The sequence below is a fragment of the Choloepus didactylus genome, chromosome 16, assembly GCF_015220235.1.
Source record: "Choloepus didactylus isolate mChoDid1 chromosome 16, mChoDid1.pri, whole genome shotgun sequence".
Lineage (NCBI taxonomy): Eukaryota > Metazoa > Chordata > Mammalia > Pilosa > Megalonychidae > Choloepus > Choloepus didactylus.
In genome coordinates this window covers 14659785-14669903 of record NC_051322.1, presented here as the reverse complement: position 1 = coordinate 14669903, position 10119 = coordinate 14659785, and the positions used below count along the sequence as shown (strand labels likewise).

The window sequence follows — 10119 nt, the reverse complement described above, 5'->3', positions numbered from 1 at the left end:
AAGTTAATGCTTAATTAATGCCAAGTTTCTGTTTAGGTTGATTGTAAAGTTTTGGAATAGATGGTGGTGATGGTAGCACAATATCATGAGTGCAATTAACAGCACTGAGTTACATATGTGAATGTGGTTAAAGGGGAAATTTTACCTTGTATATATGTTACTACATTAAAAATTAAAAGATAAAACATAGGACTGTATAGTACAGTGAACCCCATTGTAAATGATGGCCTATAAATATTAGTACAAGTATAAGAACCTTCTTTCATGAATGGTAAGTGTACCACATGAATGGAAGGTGTTAATACTAGGGTGGTATATGGGGAAAATACACCTAATGTAAACTATGGACTATAGTTAATAGTACAATTTTAATATTCTTGCATCAATTTTAACAAAGGTACCACACAAATCCAAATTATCAACAATAGGGATATATATGAGGACACTATTTTTTCCCATGATTTTTCTATAAACCTAAAACTTCCATAATTTAAAAACAATTAAAAATTGAGGAAGAGTCCTTGGAGGAAATGAGGAAATGGTGGCTGCTTCTCCTCAGACTCGCTGCTGTTGGCTCTTACAGCGGATCACGTAGGTCAAGAGGAAGCCATGCTACAACCATAGTTTTTAAGAACACCAGGAAGATGCCCATGGAACCAGAAGTAGTGTTTCACCGCATTAGAATCACCATAACTAGCCAAAAGGAGAAGTCTCTGGAGAAGGTTTATGCTGACTTGATAGAGGCACAAAGGAAAATAACTTTTAAAATAAAGGGACCAGTTGGGATGCCCGTGAACACTCTAAGATTTACTATAAGGAAAACTCCTGTGGTGAAGATTTCTAAGACGGGATTTTTTCCAGATGGCTGTCTACAAGCATTGACTTGCATGGTCTTCTGACATTGATAAATAGATTACTTTCATCAGTATTGAGCCAGGAGGAGGGGTTGAAGTCACTATTGCAGAAGCTTAAATCCACTAATTTCATAAATACATTGTCAGTTACTAAAAGACAAAAATGAAGGAGAGTTTAAGACATTGCCAGATAAACCAAAGCTGAGGGGTCTGTCACCACTAGAGCTGCCCTACAAGAGATGCTAGACTTCTGTAGGTTGAAAGGGAAGCATAATAGACAATAGTTCAAAGTTGCATGAAGAATTAAAGGTATTGGTAAGGTAACAACATGGGTAAATATAAACGCCAGACCTATTTTATCTTAGGTTTGTAACTCCAATTTCTATTTCCTACAGTATCTAAATGGCAAAAGCATAAATTGTAATGAGGAATAGGTGGTTTTGACTGATAACTTTTAACCATGCAATTTGCAACAAGACCTATGTAAACTGGTGGGGATGGAGAGGTGTAGGAACATAACTTGTCTTGCAACTGAAGTTAATTTGGTATCAAAGCAAATGAGATTCCTCACTGTAACTTCAAAGAAAATATCAGTGAATACGTAAACTCATAGAGACAGAAATTAGAGTACAAGAGGGGGAATGGGAAATTAATGCAAAATGGGTGAGGGAAGTTGTCCTAGTTTGCTATTGCTGCAGAATGCAAAACACCAGAGATGGATAGGCTTTTATAAAACGGGGGTTTATTTCACTACACAGTTACAGTCTTAAGGCCACAAAGCATCCAAGGTAACACCTCAGCAATCGGGTACCTTCACCGGAGGATGGCCAATGGCATCCAGAAAACCTCTGTTAGCTGGGAAGGCAGCTGGCGTCTGCTCCAAAGCTCCGGCCTCAAAACGGCTTTCTCCCAGGACGTTCCTCTCTAGCAAGCTTGCTCCTCTTCAAAACATCACTCCCAGCTGCACTCAGTTAGTTCCCTCCCCGAGTCAGCTCATTTATATAGTGCCACTGATCAAGGCCCACCCTGAATGGGCGGGGCCATGCCTCCATGGGAACATCTCATCAGAATCATTACCCACAGCTGGGTGGGGCACATTCCAAGCAAATCCAACCATCACCAAAACGTGTGCCCCACAAAACTACAAAGACAATGGCATTTGGGGGACACAATACATTCAAACTGGCACAGGAGTCTATTTGGGGGCATGGAAAGTTTTAATGTTAGAAGTAGGTAAAGACACCAAAACATACTGAATGTGATTAATGCCACTGAATGCTATGCTTGGGAGTGGTTGAGATGGGAAAGTTTACATTGTATATATGTTCCTACAATTTAAAAAAGGAAGAAAGGAGGGAAGGAGGGAAAGAAGGGAAGGAGGAAGGAGAGAGGGGGGAGGGGGAGAGAGGGGGGAGGGGGGGAGAGGGGGGGAGAGGGGGGGGAGAGAGAGAGAGAAGAAAGAAAAAGCGAGAAAGCAACTAAAGAGACAATCACAATTCTTTGAGAGGATCTAACAAAGGAGAAGAGAATGCTCAAAAGGACATTATTAGGGCATATGAAATATTGTAATATGGACTGTAAGCTTCACATCAGTATTAAATTTATTGAACTTGATAAGTGCACTTAAGGTGGATACATAAGTGAATATCTTTGCTCTTGGGAAATGTGTGTAGTAGTATTAAATGTTCAAGAAGCAAGAGGTATACAACCTACACTCAACTGTTCAGAAAGTAGATTGATAAACAGAGAGGAAGGAAGGGAGATAGGGAGGTAGGAAGGGAGAGGAAGAGGGAGGGCAAATGGGGCAAAATGTTAAAACTGGGGGCGGGGAGAGGGTATGTTGGAGTTCTCTGTACGGGGTTTATATTACTCTTGTAACTGTCCTGTAAGTTTGAAAGTATTAAAAAGAGGTTTAAAATAAAACATTTTTATCATAATAGGGATAACCCTTTGATCTCAGAAGTCTGCAAACATCTCAAAATCAAATAGAAAAAGTATTTCCTTCCAATAGAGAAGGATAAGCAAAGCTTAGCAGAAACTTGTAAGGGGATGTTGGGCAAGCAAGAGGAAGCATCATTTGGTTTGACAGAAATAGTCTCACTGTGGTCAGCCTATTTTGAGGAAAAAGCTGATAGGGGGACATGTTCTGTGTTTTAGTGCTTTTCAGGCTTGGGTGCAAGTTCAAGTTCAGGAGCTTGTGGGGAGGAAAGAAGCCCAATGTGATCAAGACAAAGAAAGGGTAAGAAATGGCAATAGTGAACACTTGGTCAGAGGCACCCAGAATAATTTCTGGCAATTTTTATTAGTTTTGAATTGCCGTTTTATATAATTTTTCTCCCCCAGAAGGTGAAGTGGGGAAAAACTGAACCAGACCCAATTTTAGGGGCTAATACAATATCTGTTTACATCAAAACTAGTCTTTCTAAAATATAGATAGCTATTGGCAATTCATGAACTATTATCCCTAAGTTAAAATTTATTATGGCTTAGAATCGGCTGTCCTTTTGTTATAAGCAGAGAACATATTAAACAAGTACATTGTCTGTATTCTATCTTTAAAATTGAACATAATTTATTTTAATGATTCAGTACACTGTTCGATATGTCCTAAAATCATTCAATTTAATGTCCTAAAATTTTCATGGTATCTCCAAGAAATTAACCACATATACAGAGCAAAACAGTAAGCTTTGGTGCTTAAACCTATACTTACTTTTATTGCACAACATATAGAACTTTTCTTAAACCAGTCGGGAAACAGCAAATGAAAAGCATAAATTAATAAGATTTTCAGGTTGTTCCAGAAATTATTTCCTGAAAAAAAGGCCTCATTCTGTGGTACCCACACATTTGAAATCATCGAGTTTGCTGGAGAAAGTAATGAACAATTTTTATATTCATTTGAAATCACATACTTTGAAGGGGAGAATAAAAAAAAAAATTTTTTTTTTTACAAGTTTTGAAACCCCAGCTTTGTGACCCTTTTACAGAATCATTCCGGTTGTCTCCATGCAAAAGCTAGTGAAACGACTTACTTTACTTAAGATTGATGATTTTCTGCCTTTTTTCTTTACTCTGTGCACACAGCTTTCAAAGAAGCAGTGGTTTTGGATGAAAAATTCAGAAGAAAACCAGTCACAGTGTCAGCAGACCTGAAGTTGCTTGATGCATATATAACTGGCAGGCCTTGTTTCAAAACAGGAAACTGCAGCCAATGAGATTCAGTTAATTCTCCAAAGTGTCAAGTCTCATCATCAACAACAGAAGTTGGGTGAAGAGGAGGGAAGAGACAGGCTCTTTCTCCGGCCAGCAGTGTTCATATAAGACAAATTCAGCATTTGTTTACGTATCCACAGGTAGCTAAGCATCCCTGGTAACCTCAAGTACATTTTTAATGAAACATTATCATCATTCATCGTTATTTCTTAATACTATCCTAACTCTGCTACCTCCAGAATTAAATCCCTTTCCAATGCCAAGACTATCAATGTCTTTTTTGTTTGTTTCTTTGTTTCAACTGATACGACTACAGGTTCAGTACACATTTTGAATCGTGTTGCTCTTGATCTTACATATTGTTTCTGTAATTTCTACTCAATAATAGAATGTCTGCTGCGGCCAGTTTCCAAGACTTGTCCAAATGCCGAGCTGATGCACATCGTTAGGTCATCAAACAGCTACACAGAACGAATAGAAGTACTTTTGTTTCAATAGCAACCTAATTTTAAAATTTTATTCCAAACCAGCTTGTTTTAGTGGTATCTTGATTGCTTTGTGATACGGAGTGCTCATGCTTCATTAGACAAATGCCAATGCTGTAATTCATTGACGAGAGACATGGAGATGGGGAGCAGCCCCAAAAGGTGCTTTCCAGAAACATACTGTTCAATGGGTCTCACTAATTGCTATGGAACGGGTTCCCGTTGAGCTCTTTGACTGTTGTTATGTACTGACAGAAAGTTAAAAGAAATCGTTTTGCTCCTGAAAACCAACTAAGGGCTTCTTGTTGCTACTAAACCTGGTCCAGTTGTTATTGGGAGAGGAAAAAAGATAAAAGTATATATTTTTCTAAATAGATTCTAGACCAAGGAAAATTAAAAAGTCAGTGATTCAATAGAAAATAAAATATTTAATGGGGGATAATTGCACCTTTTTAGAAATCTCCCATTTTTTCAGTTGATTTCTCTAAATATGGGTTATTTTTAAATTACTGGTGCATCCAGCCTTTTCAATATATTTTATTACTGTGGATGGCTAACAAAATATAAGTTGTTTATCAGGGCCCAGTCTATGTAATTGTATGAATTTGCTTACGTATTACTTCAACTATATCTTACAAGATGTCATATCATTTTTCTTCACATTTTCATGTCCTCAAATACCACTTTCTAAAGTCCCATTTTGTTAAGCGAGAAACCATTAACCAGGGTTGTACTTAATGTAAGTAATCTCATATTGCTTTGTGCTTTTCCTTCTCTTCCAAACAATCATGTGCCTCAATCTCTCCTGGAGCAATTATTTCCTGCTAATCTAAAAACATAATAATTTAGGCACACAGAGTAGCCTTTGACACATTCATCTGAAAACAAATTTAGTGTTTACTTATGTAAAATACTGTGCTTACCACATGTAGGTGTAGACCAAAAACTAAATACATAAGTAAATAAAACAAAAACTGTGAATGTGAATGTATCCGTATATTGACAATGTGTCAAATACTGCACTGTTTGCAGAGGATGAAGACTGGGAATGACTGATGGTGTGCATTTCAGTCACAGCGGGAGGGTTATTTTGTGGTTGAGGACAACCACCTAAGTAGCTTTATGTTTTCCCCCGTGATCAGTCTTCCTGAAAGTAGACCTAGATATTTTTTCAACATCTACTTCCCTTTATCATGTAGAAAGAGTAGGTACAATTATGAGCAGAAAGCTCATGTAACATGTAAACATAATTACTGAGAACAAAACATAGCCAAGGACTCTTTGAAGCAATTGTGTATGAGACTGTAAAACTTTTCTCCCATGTAGAATATGTTTATTTCATTGTTCAACAGTGAATTGATCCCATAGTTTTAGAACCGTGGAAATCTGGTCTCTAAAAGGAGACAGTATTAAATGGGTTTAAGTCAAAAGAAAACACAAGCAACTTGCCACACTTTCTTCTTAGAGGCGAGTATACTCTTCTTCATAAAATCAAATAGTTTTGGCATTTCAGAAGTTCTTCGCGGAACAAGTGAATACTGCTCTCTCTCTCTTTCTTTTACATTGTGTTTGTTGCATAGACCCTGGGCAGAGATTCAGAAAACTGCTCATGTGAGTAGGCTAAACAAATGCTTCTAACATAACTAGTTAAATAAGAGTTAGGTTAAATAAGAGTTCAATAAGAGCTTCTTCTACTGGCATTTTTTTTAATTTTAATTTTAATTTTGAAATAATTTCAAACTTTCAGGACAGTTACAAAAGTAATATAAACCCCATACAGAGAACTCCAATATACCCTAACCCTCCAGATACCCAGATTCATCAATTTTAACATTTTCCCACATTTGCCATAGCATTCTATTTTTATCTGTCTATTCTCTGAACACTTGAGTAGTAGGTTGAAAATTTCGCAAATGAAATGAAAGACATGAAAATATACATTTCTTTTTTTTTATCTTCATTTTATTGAGATATATTCACATACCACGCAGTCATACAAAACAAATCGTACTTTCGATTGTTTACAGTACCATTACATAGTTGTACATTCATCACTTAATCAATCCCTGACACCTTCATTATCACACACACAAAAATAACAAGAATAATAATTAGAGTGAAAAAGAGCAATTGAAGTAAAAAAGAACACTGGGTACCTTTGTCTGTTTGTTTCCTTCCCCTATATTTCTACTCATCCATCCATAAACTAGACAAAGTGGAGTGTGGTCCTTATGGTTTTCCCAATCCCATTGTCACCCCTCATAAGCTACATTTTTATACAACTGTCTTCGAGATTCATGGGTTCTGGGTTGTAGTTTGATAGTTTCAGGTATCCACCACCAGCTACCCCAATTCTTTGGAACCTAAAAAGGGTTGTCTAAAGTGTGCGTAAGAGTGCCCACCAGAGTGACCTTTCGGCTCCTTTTGGAATCTCTCTGCCACTGAAGCTTATTTCATTTCCTTTCACATCCAGCTTTTGGTCAAGAAGATGTTCTCCGTCCCACGATGCTGGGTCTACATTCCTCCCTGGGAGTCATATTCCACGTTGCCAGGGAGATTCACTCCCCTGGGTGTCTGATCCCACATGGGGGGACGGCAGTGATTTCACCTTTCAAGTTGGCTTAGCCAGAGAGAGAGGGCCACATCCGAGCAACAAAGAGGCATTCGGGAGGAGGCTCTTAGGCACAACCATAGGGAGGCCTAGCCTCTCCTTTGCAGCAACCGTCTTCCCAAGGGTAAAACCTATGGTAGAGGGCTCAACCCACCAAACCACCACTCCCTTATGTCTGTGGTCATCTTAGCAACCATCGAGGTGGGGTAGGCAAATACCCCTGCATTCTCCACAGGCTCCTCAAGGGGGCACTACATCTTTTTTTTTTTCCTTGTTTTTTTTTTTTTTTTTTTCCAACTTTCCCTTCTTTTTTAAATCAACTGTATGAAAAAAAAGTTTAAAAGAAAACAAACATACAATAAAAGAACATTTCAAAGAGACCATAACAAGGGAGTAAGAAAAAGACAACTAACTTAAGATAACTGCTTAACTTCCAACATGTTCCTACTTTACCCCAAGAAAGTTACATAATATAGCAACATTTCTGTGAACTTGTTCCTACTATATCCATCAGAAATTAACAGACCATAGTCATTCCTGAGCATCCCCAGAACATTAAATAGCTTATCTGTTCTTCTTGGATTATTGTTCCCCCTTCCTTAATAGCTCTCTATTGCTAGTTCCCCTACATTCTACATTATAAATCATTTGTTTTACATTTTTCAAAGTTCACATTAGTGGTAGCATATAATATTTCTCTTTTTGTGCCTGGCTTATTTCACTCAGCATTATGTCTTCAAGGTTCATCCATGTTGTCATATGTTTCACGAGATCGTTCCTTCTTACTGCCGCGTAGTATTCCATCGTGTGTATATACCACATTTTATTTATCCACTCATCTGTTGAAGGACATTTGGGTTGTTTCCATCTCTTGGCAATTGTGAATAATGCTGCTATGAACATTGCCGTGCAGATATCTGTTCGTGTCACTGCTTTCCGACCTTCCAGGTATATACCGAGAAGTGCAATCGCTGGATGAAATGGTAACTCTATATCTAGTTTTCTAAGGAACTGCCAGAATGACTTCCAGAGTGGCTGAACCATTGTACAGTCCCACCAACAATGAATAAGAGTTCCAATTTCTCCACATCCCCTCCAGCATTTGTAGGTTCCTGTTTGTTTAATGGCAGCCATTCTAACCGGTGTTAGATGGTATCTCATTGTGGTCTTAATTTGCATCTCTCTAATAGCTAGTGAAGCTGAACATTTTTTCATGTGTTTCTTGGCCATTTGTATTTCCTCTTCAGAGAACTGTCTTTTCATATTTTTTGCCCATTTTATAATTGGGCCGACTGTACTATTGTCATTGAGTTGTAGGATTTCTTTTTATATGCAAGATATCAGTCTTTTGTCAGATACATGGTTTCCAAAAATTTTTTCCCATTGAGTTGGCTGCCTCTTTACCTTTTTGAGAAATTCCTTTGAGGTGCAGAAACTTCTAAGCTTGAGGAGTTCCCATTTATCTATTTTCTCTTTTGTTGCTTGTGCTTTGGGTGTAAAGTCTAGGAAGTGGCCGCCTAATACAAGGTCTTGAAGATGTTTTCCTACATTATCTTCTAGGAGTTTTATGGTACTTTCTTTTATATTGAGATCTTTGGTCCATTTTGAGTTAATTTTTGTGTAGGGGGTGAGGTAGGGGTCCTCTTTCATTCTTTTGGATATGGATATCCAACTCTCCCAGCCCTATTTGTTGAAAAGACCATTATGACTCAGTTCAGTGACTTTGGGGGCCTTATCAAAGATCAGTCGGCCATAGATCTGAGGGTCTATCTCTGAATTCTCAATTCGATTCCATTGATCTATATGTCTATCTTTGTGCCAGTACCATGCTGTTTTGGCAACTGTGGCTTTCTAATAAGCTTCAAAGTCAGGAAGTGTAAGTCCTCCCACTTCGTTTCTCTTTTTTAGAGTGTCTTTAGCAATTCGAGGCATCTTCCTTTTCCAAATAAATTTGATAACTAGCTTTTCCAAGTCTGCAAAGTAGTTTGTTGGAATTTTGATTGGGATTGCATTGAATCTGTAGATGAGTTTGGGGAGAATTGAAATCTTAATGACATTTAGCCTTCCTATCCATGAACATGGAATATTTTTCCATCTTTTAAGGTCCCCTTCTATTTCTTTTAGTAGAGTTATGTAGTTTTCTTTGTATAGGTCTTTTACATCTTTGGTTAAGTTTATTCCTAGGTACTTGATTTTTTTAGTTGCTATTGAAAATGGTATCTTTTTCTTGAGTGTCTCTTCAGTTTGTTCATTTCTAGCATATAGAAACATTACTGACTTATGTGCATTAATCTTGTATCCCACTACTTTGCTAAATTTGTGTATTAGCTCTAGTAGGTGTATCATCGATTTCTCAGGGTTTTCTAGATACAAGATCATATCATCTGCAAACAATGACAGTTTTACTACTTCTTTTCCAATTTGGATGCCTTTTATTTCTTTGTCTTGCCGGATTGCCCTGGCTAGCACTTCCAGCACAATGTTGAATAACAGTGGTGACAGCGGGCATCCTTGTCTTGTTACTGATCTTAGAGGGAAGGCTTTCAGTCTCTCACCATTGAGTACTATGCTGGCTGTGGGTTTTTCATATATGCTCTTTATCATGTTGAGGAAGTTTCCTTCAACTCCTACCTTTTGAAGTGTTTTTATCAAAAACGGATGTTGGATTTTGTCAAATGCTTTTTCAGCATCTATTGAGATGATAATTTGATTTTTCCCTTTTGACTTGTTAATGTGTTGTAATACATTGATTGATTTTCTTATGTTGAAGCATCCTTGCATGCCTGGAATGAACCCCACTTGGTCATGGTGTATGATTTTTTTAATGTGTCTTTGGATTCGATTTGCAAGTATTTTGTTGAGGATTTTTGCATCTATATTCATTAGGGAGATTGGCCGGTAGTTTTCCTTTTTTGTAGCATCTTTGCCTGGTTTTGGTATTAGATTGATGTTA

The 10119-nt window shown here is 37.6% G+C and overlaps 1 pseudogene; it reads left to right on the top strand.

Annotated features, from left to right (window-relative positions):
* Positions 1 to 530: 530 nt before the first annotated feature.
* On the top strand, positions 531 to 972 carry LOC119511231 (annotated as a pseudogene).
* Positions 973 to 10119: the final 9147 nt, after the last annotated feature.